General features: G+C 43.1%; 1 protein-coding gene and 1 pseudogene across 2 annotated transcripts in view; one reads left to right on the top strand and one right to left on the bottom strand.

The window, feature by feature from the left end:
* Positions 1–5167: 5167 nt before the first annotated feature.
* On the bottom strand, positions 5168–7617 carry LOC116564020 (annotated as a pseudogene). Its single transcript, XR_004274686.1, has one exon. The product of XR_004274686.1 is annotated as a phosphate carrier protein, mitochondrial pseudogene (transcript).
* The window catches only part of DMRTB1 (DMRT like family B with proline rich C-terminal 1), a 29062-nt gene continuing 25603 nt past the window's right edge, over positions 7583–11041 (top strand). Inside the window, exon 1 of the mRNA XM_032296963.1 lies at positions 7583–8100. The gene's annotated coding sequence lies outside the window, so the exon portion shown is untranslated. The remainder of the gene's footprint in view (positions 8101–11041) is intronic.

Raw genomic sequence — 11041 nt, 5'->3', positions numbered from 1 at the left:
TGACAGGTCTATGAAACTGAAGTTATTTTGGAATCTCAAAGAAAGAGGAATGCACCCAGTTCATACAGCTACCACAAGCGCAGTCTAACGGCGAATCCCTGGCTTGGCTTTCTAGCCATGAGGATTTTAAAAGTCTAATCTGAGATTCTGATTTTAAAACAGACTATATGGCCAATCACTATTATTACTACATTTTATGCAAATAATCAGTCCAAGCATAATAAGACTAAAACTTTTTTTTTTTTTTTTTGAGACAGAGTCTCACTTCATCACCAGGCTGGAATGCAGTGACGTGATCTCAGCTCACTGCAACGTCCACCTCCCAGGTTCAAGAGATTCCCTCCTTCAGCCTCCTGAGTAGCTGGGACTATAGGCACGCACCACCATGGCAGGCTAATTTTTAGTATTTTAGTAGATGCAGGATGTTTCACCATGTTGGCTAGGATGGTCTCGATCTCCTTACCTTGTGATCAACCCGCCTCAGCCTTCCAAAGTGCTGCAACTACAGGCATGAGCCACTGCGCCTGGCCAAGACTAAAACTTATTTTGCAAATAAATTTGTCTTAATATGATTTGTCGTTGATCAAAGTAGGGGACAGGAGACAGAAAAATTATGTTTCAAAAGAAAAATCATAGGACACATATTATTAGGTTCTAGCCTTGTCCACTGTTTTTGAGTTTTTGTTATTTTCCTATAATTTGGACTCAATTCTGAATTCCTTTCTGGCTATATGTCTCCAAACTAACATTTTCAAATTTCTCTGACTTGGAATCATTAGAAATAGTTAAAACTGTGCCTTCCTTAAAGCCCAGCAAACTGAAGCTAGACAACTTAAACAAACTTCAGCAACTTACATATAAACAGCTTTCATGCTTGCTGAAGTATGGCCTACTGAAAAAGTTCATTTAAACACCTGATTCGAACTATAGTCTGAAGTTGCCACTGCAATCTGAAGGTGCTTCAGAGATGCTAGGAAAGCTTGTCTATAGACTACTCTAGACATTAACTTTTTTCTTCTGTTTCCATAGAAATGCCTCTTATTAAAGATCTGTTTGCCAGCATCATATAGAGAGAGCCAGTCTGCAATGACACCTCCTGGAACAGGTCACAACTGTTTAACCAAACTCATCTATTCTCAGGGCTGAGACTGATCCAAGAAAATACAGAACGATACACTTAAATTTACTCTTTTCTGTTTATCCTAATTTGTTTTTCCACTCCTTTGTACATCTGTAGCTGACAACTTCTAATCCAAATCGCTCCAAAGCTATTGGCTTGGCTTTTGATGTGTGAAACCTTTTAAAGCTTCAAAGTGGGGACTGAAGAAAATAAAAATATTTCACCCTAAAATATATTTCCTTGACGTATTTTGAGATGGCTGTCAGAGAGCCAGCAAACAGAAGTAAGCATGCAAAGCTGTCTTTTGTGGGGGAGATTTACATCTGTAGAGAATTTGCATTGATGCAGCCAGGCTTTCCTTTGTCTGGATCTAGGAAAGATTAACTGAGAGTCTGACACCTTTAAAGGTCTGAAAGAAACACCATCTATTTTCTCTGAGGGCTACTACCTGTAGAATTTCACCTACATAACAAGACCACCTTTGCTAGTCAGGCCTTCTCTTCTCTCCCTCCCATAGCCTTGTGTGTGTTTGTGTGTGTATGCCGCCATAACCTGATTTGCCACAATCCAGGACCCCATTCTTTCTGTAACCTCAAGATGGTATAAAAGCTTCTGCACCCCACTGGAGTACTGGGTCATCATTCTGACGTACTCTATGTACATGTTAATAAATTGAATGCCTTTTCTCTTAGTAATCTGCCTTTTATGAGTTGATTTTTCAGTGAAACTTCAGAGGGTGAATGAGAAGTTTTCCCCTTTGCCCCTACATAATTTATTCTTCCCATCAGGCTGTAAGATCGCCAAGGGAAGGGTCCGTGTATTACGCTCATCACAAAACCTTTCTGCCTAGCACAGCGCATGGCACATGGTAGATATTGGTTGGTAGTGTTTTAGACTTGGGCATGGGCAGAATTACAACAATGCTGCTGAAATTTTGGCTGAAGCTCTCAAAATATACTGACACATACACACACACACACACACACACACATGTAGTTATAATCACATCGTTAATACCTACCCTATTCACACACCAACCCAAATAGTAGAATTCAGGAAACCAAGACAAAGTCTCCTAAGTGATAATAAAATTTAAATTACCTTTCAAATGGTTCTTTGCTCATGATTTAAAAAATAACTGATCTTCAAGACCACAAAAAGCAAGCATAATGTAATTGAATGGGTGTCTATCAAAATGTGATCTGACTTCAGTGATTATTTTGCCTTATTATTTTGCCTTCCAAAGGCTCAAAAGAAAGACTTTCTAAAGACTTGTGCAGCAAGAAAAAGTACTCATAATATTAACACTTTGATTCCTTCTCATCTTTATCATGTGATATTAACATGTAAATATGACCTTAGCTTTTTAAGATTTTTACCTACTTCCTTTATTTACTTCTCAAAGGACAGATCAATGGATGAGATTACAGCTATCATGAAATTAATTTCATATACTTGAGAAAGCTACTTTGATCACCACGTGGGGGAAAAGATAAATAGGCTAATATAGTTTCCTTAGCTGTAGGAACTAAGATTAGAGAAAAAAACTGTGATAAAGCCTTTTGCTGAAACTGTAATACCACACACAACACACACACACACGCGCACACGCACGCAAAAGTGCTGCATTTATGATCAGTCCCCTCAAGTTAGAACTGAGGCACTGAGCTGGTAAGCAAATGACTTAAATAATAAATTGAATATTGACTATTTTACAGTTTATTTCTAGACAATTTTTCCATAGGTTTTCCACAAGTAAGACACGCTGCAAACTCCTCCCTGGTACAAAATGAGGAAAGCTTTATCGAATGCACATAGTTTTTTTTTCAGGCTCACAAAGTGCAGGATTACAAGCCTGCACCACTTCCCCCCACCTGAAATTTTTTTAAGAAATAATTTTAAGGTACTATAAAAAACAGTTCAAGAAAATGATAGTCATTGGTTATATCAAGGTGCTAAGCTGGAGTAACAACGAACATATGGACTCTGGCTTAGACTATACCACTCATTAGCTACATTACTTTGAGCAAGTTATCTAGCATCTGAGTCTTAGTTTTATATAGAAACAAGAATTGTGATTATATGAGAAAATGAATGTAAAATGCCTAACAATGCCAGATGTATGCTATGGATTTTATTATTCGAATAAGATATGCATGATTTCACAGAAAATGTTAATTACAGATATAAGGGAAGAATAACCCCCATAAGTTCTTAGTTGGAGTTAACCTGTTGCAATAGACAAATTAAGAGAAAAAGAGAAGCTTATTATTTCACATATACATGAGATACTGAGAATGAGTAGTTTTCAAAGAGGTGGCTTTGAATTTCAGTTTATATATCATCTTCAACAAAGAACAGCGGGACAGGCATGGTGGCTCTCGTCTGTAATCCCAGCACTTTGGGAGGCCAAGGTGGGTAAATCACTTGAGCCCAGGAGTTCCAGACTAGCCTGGGGAACATAGAAAAACCCTGTCTCCACCAACACACACACACACACACACACAAGCTGGGCATGGTGGTATGTGCCTGGGGAACATAGAAAAAACCTGTCTCCACCAACACACACACACACACACAAGCTGGGCATGGTGGTATGTGCCTGGGAACATAGAACAACCCTGTCTCCACCAACACACACACACACACACACACACACACACACACAGAGAGACACACACAAAGCTGGGCATGGTAGTGTGTGCCTGTAATCCCAGTTATTCAGGAGGCTGAGGCTGAGGTGGGCTCAGGCTCGATCACCTGAGCCTGGGGAAGTCAAGGCTGCAGTGAGCTGTGATCACACCACTGCACTCCAGCCTGGGCAACAGAGACCCTGTCTCAAAGAAAACCCAGCAAATATTTATTAAGAGAAAATTTAGGAAAGGACTTTTGAGACTTTAGGGACAGCACCTTGGGGGAAGGCAATAAATTGCACATAAAGGCTAGCTAGTAAAAGCTTGTTAATACAGATTCCTCTAGTATCATCTCTATGCCTGTAAGAGTGTCAAGTTGTTTTCGGTGGTTAATCTTTGTTCTGTCTGGTAGGTAGGTAGGCAAGGTACTTTTTGTCATTGTTAATTTATGTCCTGCTCTTTGGCAAATAGGTGGAGGGCAGAGTGGTGCTCAACAATCCTTCATACTTTGGGGCAGCATATTCTGGTTTCCTACATAGTCAAGGTAAAACATTGAATAAAAATTTAAATTGTTCCAAGGAAATAATAACTAGGAAAAACCTTAATGATTCTGAATTCTTGTTATCTTTACTTAAATTACCTTTATTCTCTGTTCTCTATTGTCAGCGATCCCTCCCTCTTTATTCAGACATTTGTAAGCCACCAAAAAAAAGGGAGGGGGGAATAGAATGTACAGGAACTGAATATGAAAACTGCTGCCCAAACTAAGTAAATTCTTTTGCTCTTCACCCAGGCTGGAGTGCAGTGGCACGATCATAGCCTCAAACTCGTGTAATCTCAAACTCCTGGTCTCAAGTGATCTTCCCACCTCAGTCTCCCAAGTAGCTAGGGAATCTCACTATGTTGCCCAGGTTGGTCTTGAACTCCTGGCCTCAAGTGATTCTTCCTTCTTGGCCTCCTAAGCTGTTAGGATTACAGATGTGAGCCACCTGCCTGGCCAATAAACCCATATACCATATATATTACAAAAATTTTCTGTTATTATCAACAGAACAATCATGAAATACCACAGACCAGAACAAGTGGTCTCTTACTACCTTGAAAGCCACAGATTTTGCAGCAATTTCCAAAATTATATTACTAAAAGTACATAAAAATTGTTTAAGTACTTCCTACATTTTACAAGACAACAGACCGAAATGTATTTGCTTAAAAATTTTACAAAAATGAATCTGCATTAAATTTAACATTCTCCTTCACTGATAACTCCTTTTCAACAAACTTGGACACTAACCTCCTAAGGAAAACTGAGGTGTCTTAACAATAGATAATGATCCCTCCCAATATGATAAATAGAAGAATTAAATATGAATAAATTTCATTCCATTTCATTCAAAAGTTGACTTTTTCCTTCATCTCTTTATTATTCAACCAAGACAATTCAGACATACTTAAATCTAGACACTTTTAAACTTCTGTTAACTGCTAAACAGTTTACTATTACAAAGTTTAAACATTAACATATTCTAAGTTTGTAGTCTAATTTAAATAACTTTTTAAGGCAATCACGTTACATTTTGGTAAGTTATATCAAATGCCTTATTGAACTTTCTTATACACATTTTACAAACATCTCTAATCCACAGAATTTCACTGATTGTAAAATTTCCCCAATCAGAGATGTGAAGGCTACAGAGACCCAAAAACATGCTTTTAATTTCAATAAATTTTATGAATCTCAACCATTTTAAAGATTACTGAAACATCTACCAAATTAAGTGGAGCATTTACTATACTTAACGTGAGATTTTCCCTCCAAAGTAACCAAAACCATTTTTTAATATTCAACAGACAGTAGTTGGAATTTGCAGGGTTTGGGGTTTTTTCTTCACTTTTTTTTTTTTTAAATGTCAGGGGGGTATGGTCTTCTTTGGATGTATGGCTGTTGAAAGCTGAGTTATACAAAAGAAATCTTTGGAGAACAGAGGCTTTTCTTTACATATTTATTCCCAGAGCCTGCCCTTCATCTCTTTCTGGCTTTCCACATTGATCCAATTGTGGCACTTCCTGGAGAGAGCTATGTTCTAATCAGCAACATCAGGAAGAGAAGGGACAAAGCAAAAGGAGAAAATGCAGATCTTCTCATGTCTCTTTGAAAACAGCGAATACATTCTAAGCTACCAGGCAGTATAAGTCACAATTTAACGTTTAATAATTTTTACCTGTAATGGACATGAACAGGAAATATGCGACGAGTCCTTCATCTATTCAATAGGTGCCGGATTTCTATTGAGATGAACACCACGTACCAGAATCTCACTTTGTTCCCCGTCCATATAGTTGTGCTGACCTTAAAACCTCATTTGTAGGCTGTTCAGTAGTTATGCTTGGATAATCTCTACAGAAAGGGCGAATCAAAGGAGATAACACCTAGAGACCCTAAACTACCTAACATTACTTACTGTCAAGAATTTTTTCCTTTTAATTGCTGAAGAGCTATTGAGTTTAAAGCAACCATGCCAACTCCCCAAAGATAATGGTTCAAACCCCCAAACGAAACGTTTGCAATCCTCTGGAATTGCCAAAAAGAAGCAATCAGTCATTTAAAGAGAACTCAGACTGCATATTAAGTAACCTCTCCCCAAAATGTTAACATCTTACACACTAGCGCTGTGTGCATCTGATTCCCTAGTTGATGGAAATCTGGACCCACTGTGTCTACAACGGCTCACAACTCCATGCCTACTTTTTCTTCTTCAGCGGTTCGGGCGCTTGTGCCACGGGAGGGCGAGGCAGCTTGAGATACACCTTGACCAGGTCGTAGATGAACCACTGCAGGGCCGTTAGGGTGCCGATCATGAGGATGCGCGCAAAGAGGCCCTTCCACACGCCCACGAACCCCAGTCTTCGGAGGACGCCCAGGGCCGTGCTGCCTTTCTCCTTGTTCAGCACAGACACCACCGAGTCAGCGGGATGGGACACGATAGCGCAGAAGACGCCGGCGATGTAGCCGGCCACGAAGGTGACGCCCAGCTGCTCGGCCTTGGTGCACTGGCTCTGGGGCTTGGGCACCGCGTATTTGTAGAGCGCCTCCACCGTGCGCTCGAAGCAGGCGAACTTCATCATGGTGTAGGGGATCTGCCGCAGCCACAGCGGCGCCACGCCCTTGTAGAAGGCCCACAGGCCCTCCTCGCCATACATCCTGGGCGCCGCGGCCCGCAGGGTGCTGGCGTAGCCTGCCTGCGTCTGCACGCGGACCTTGACTGCCTCCATGGGCGCCAGCGCGATGTCGGCGAAGAACTCGGCGCTGGCCGAGGCCACCAGGTACAGGCCGGTTCTCCATGCGTAGGCCTTCTCTGGGCCCAGAAGCTCCGCGTAGCGGATCTTGAAGACCTCATAAAGGCCGAACTTGAAGAAGCCCTGCAGAGAGTAGCCGAAGAAGGTCGGGGCCCAGCCGCGGGCCAGGCCGCGCAGCCCGTCGTCGCGCACTGTCACGCCGAAGCCGCTCAGGATGCCCTTGTACCGGCCGGGATCCACTTGCATGCGGCACTTGACCAGGTCCAGGGGCACGATGGCCGTGTGCGTCAGTCCGCAGCTCAGCATCCCGCCCAAGCCGCACAGCAGCAGGTACCGGGCGGAGCCGTACTCCACGCTGGCCTCCTCCGCGGCTGCCGCCCACGGCCTGCAGCCGCCTGCGCCCACGCTTCTTGCCTGCAGCGCACTGCGGCCGCCAGGGTTATCCATGGCCGCGCTGGGTGCAGGAACACCCTGTCCTGAACCTCCCCCGCGAGCCCGCCCACCCAACGGTCCAGGCGAGAGCAGACCACCCGGCCCACAGCGCTTCGACCTGCACCTGCGCAGTGCGCTACGTGGCCCAACGGTTTAAGTAGGCGGCATTGCCCCGCCCCTTCCCCCGCCCCCAACACGTCCCGCCCCTTTGCCCTTTCAGCCCAATGGGCTCCTGGTAGCTGCAGGAACCCGCGCCCGCCGCACCTGGCCAGTGTTCAGTGGTCCCAGAGCTCACCTTGGGTGGTGGGCCGAGTCTTCACTACCTTGGTGACTTTGGTCCAGCTCGGCTGCCTAGTCCTCTACAAAAATTCGAAGAAAATAAACCAACAAGTAGAGACACGAGTAAACGCAGGAATAGGCGAGTACGTAGATGAGGAGGTAGGCGAGGGGGTGAAGAGTCGCCATGCACTGTTGCCTTCCTGAGAGGCCTTTCTCAAGTCCTTACCCAACGATGCCGGTTTAGGGGAACGGTCATCTCCATGGCAGCGGCGTTCCATGGTGCGAATGCGCAGAGACAGCCTGTGGCTTCCCGCCTTACATAACGTTCTCACCTAGCAGGTAGGTGACAGTTTCCTCCAGCTCACACACGACTCCTGTCTCCCAACGACGGTTGTAGTGGGAGCCTAGGAAGCATGGAGCACTCGCTGACTTTAGGAGGGGGGTGTGCTGATTATTTTCACTTGCCAGGTATTTTCTTTTCATTGACTACTGATTTTGGAGAATACGAAAGTGAGTCAAAAGCCCTGTTCTTTTGGGAATCTTGCAGTTTCATTGGCCTGAAAAATGAGAACTAAATGACTCCAGGTATAAATTAGTAGCATACATCATCCATTCCTTTACCCACTCCGTGCTGAGCACTGTGCAGGGCTGGAGGTTCAGCAAAGAACCAGACACACTCCTGCTTGCTTCTAAACAAGATTTTTTTAAAGAAAAAAAAATCAGTATTTTGATAAGTACTATAACAGAATTTGTTTTTTGTTTGCTTTTTTTGAGACAGAATCTCACTCCGCCGCCCAGGCTGGAGTGCAGTGGCATGATCTTGGCTCCCTGAAACCTCTGCCTCCTGGGTTCAAGCGACTCTCCTGCCTTAGCCTCCTGAGTAGCTGGGATTACAGGCATGTGCCACCCCACCCCGCTAATTTTTGTGCTTTTAGTAGAGATGGGGTTTCACCATGTTGGTCAGTGTGGTCTCAAACTCCTGACCTGAAGCAATCCGCCTCCTTCAGCCTCCCAAAGTGCTGGGATTACCGGCATGAGCTACCATGCCCAGCCTGTAACAGAATTTGAATAAAGTTCTAGATGAACGGTGAAGGAGCAACTAATTTTGCCTGATGAGGTTCAGAAGATTTCCCTGAGGAAGTGACAGTGTAGCTGAGTCTTGAAGGGTAAGTAGGAGTTTGCCACATAAAAAAGAATAGAAAGGCAATTTCAGCTTAAAGGAAACAAACCAAGTGCATTTCCTACTGAGGAGAGGTGATTAATTCAGTATGATAGAAATCAGCAAGGGTTGAGCCTAGAAAAATAAAATTGGATTGAATTAGGAAAGGCCTTAGTGTCTTATTTGGGACTTTGACTTTTATCCTGTAGGGCAGGCCTGTGTTTCTCACGGTCGTGATTCACAGACCACCTGCATCAGAATCACCTGGTGTGCTTTATTAAAAATCTCAGCTCACACTCTAGACTGTGTGAATGGGAATCTCTATGAGTAGAAATAAGTGATTTTAATACACTCATAGGTGGATTCTTCACTAAACTTCACTAAAGTTTGAAAACTACATACTACAGTATGTGGATGATGGGAAGGCAAGGATTTATTTTCCTTTTTAAGGTTTTCTGATCCACCTGCATGTGGCACTTGACCAGGTCCAGGGGCACGATGGCCATGTGTGTCAGCCCACGGCTTAGCATCCCTCCCAGGTGCATGGCAGCAGGTGCCAGGCCGAGCCATAATGATTCATATTGATGAGGTTTTCTGATCAGTAATTCAGTGCTTATATCCTGAACTGGGTGTGTATTGACAGGAATAAAAAATAGTATTCCATCAGCCCTCATAAGTTTATAGTTGGGACAGACTCCTGCAATAAAAGACAGATTAACAAGAGAAAAGCAAGCAAGTTTAATAACACATGCAGTATACAAAATGTGGGATAAAGTAACTCTAAGCAGTAGCTTAAGAGTCTGGCCTATATAGTATGTCTAATATAGCACCATACGTTTTAGAAACATAACAAGAAAAAGGAAAAGCAGTCCCAAGCTGCTAGAGGTGGGAAAATGTAGGAAGGTAAATTTATGGGGAAACTAATGGAGTAAAGTCTGCTTCAATTCCTCTGGCACTGTCTCTAAGCTGACAAAGGCTGTAAAGAAGAATTTACATCCTGTCTTTAGGCAGGAAAGCAGGGTGGGTGGGGAGAAAGAACTTTTGTCTCTGTAATTCTCTGTCCTGCTTTTAGCCAGACAAAAAGAAGGCAGAGCTCTCCCTACATCTGCTTCTTAATTGCCTTTAGCTAAAAAAAAAAAAAAAAAAAGTCAAAAAGGCATATTTTGATGTGACAGAATCTGGTTTCCTTCAGCATTCACCCATGAAAATTTATCAAGCTGTACTCTTAAGATTAGAGCACATTATACACTGTATGTATATTATACCATAATTTTTTTAAAAAGTTGACTAGTATAAAATTCTCATCCCAAACTGGGAATGATGGCCAGAGGGGAGAACGGTGGCAGATACAAGTTTTCTCAATCAACAGCCTTTTATAAAACTCCTCTCCTTGTAATAGTCTTCTGCCAGGAATTTAATTATTGAAGAGAAGTCTCTGCCTGTGAGTCAGAAGAGACCAATGAAATGTTAAAATATCCCATACTAGCTAAATTAGGGCTTCCCATAGTGTGTTCCTGGGAACACCGGTCCAGTTGAAAAAAGTCTGTGGTCAAAGTGTAGCAGGAGCGGCCTCGGGAAAGGATCTCTCAGACACCGAATACAGGAGGAAGGAATTTATTTCAGCTGGGGGCTTGGTGGCATATGTGCCTAACAGCCAAACTCCTCTAACAAAGGGAGGTTCAGCCTTTATATAGGCTTATACTTTAGATGTTACATGTGGAAGAATCTTAGGTTCATAGTTTTAGGACTCACATATGAAAAGGTTTCTGGTTTGATCTTGTTTTAAGTAAAAATAGTGCCTTCTGGAGAATTTCCCCAAGGCCTAGCCTGTCGTTTTCAGGAAGGAGATTCAGGAGGCACCAGCTGGCCTGCTCTCTCTTCTATTGAGATGCACAGTGGACGACAGAGAGGGAGGGAATCCCAAATGCCTGGGTCTCCCTCCTCAAAATGAGTTTGAGAAGTAATATACTTTGGATCTATGTTCCCACCAAATCTCATGTTGAATTGTAATTCCTGTGTTGGATGTGGTGCCTGGTGGTATGTGACTGGATCATGGGGGCGGAGTTCTCATGAATGAGTTAGCTCTATCCTCTTGGTGCTGTTCTAGTGATAGTGAGTAAG

The sequence above is a fragment of the Sapajus apella genome, unplaced genomic scaffold, assembly GCF_009761245.1.
Source record: "Sapajus apella isolate SASKATOON/1434 unplaced genomic scaffold, GSC_monkey_1.0 scaffold36, whole genome shotgun sequence".
NCBI classification, from domain to species: Eukaryota; Metazoa; Chordata; class Mammalia; order Primates; family Cebidae; genus Sapajus; species Sapajus apella.
This window is presented reverse-complemented; position numbering and strand designations above follow the sequence as displayed.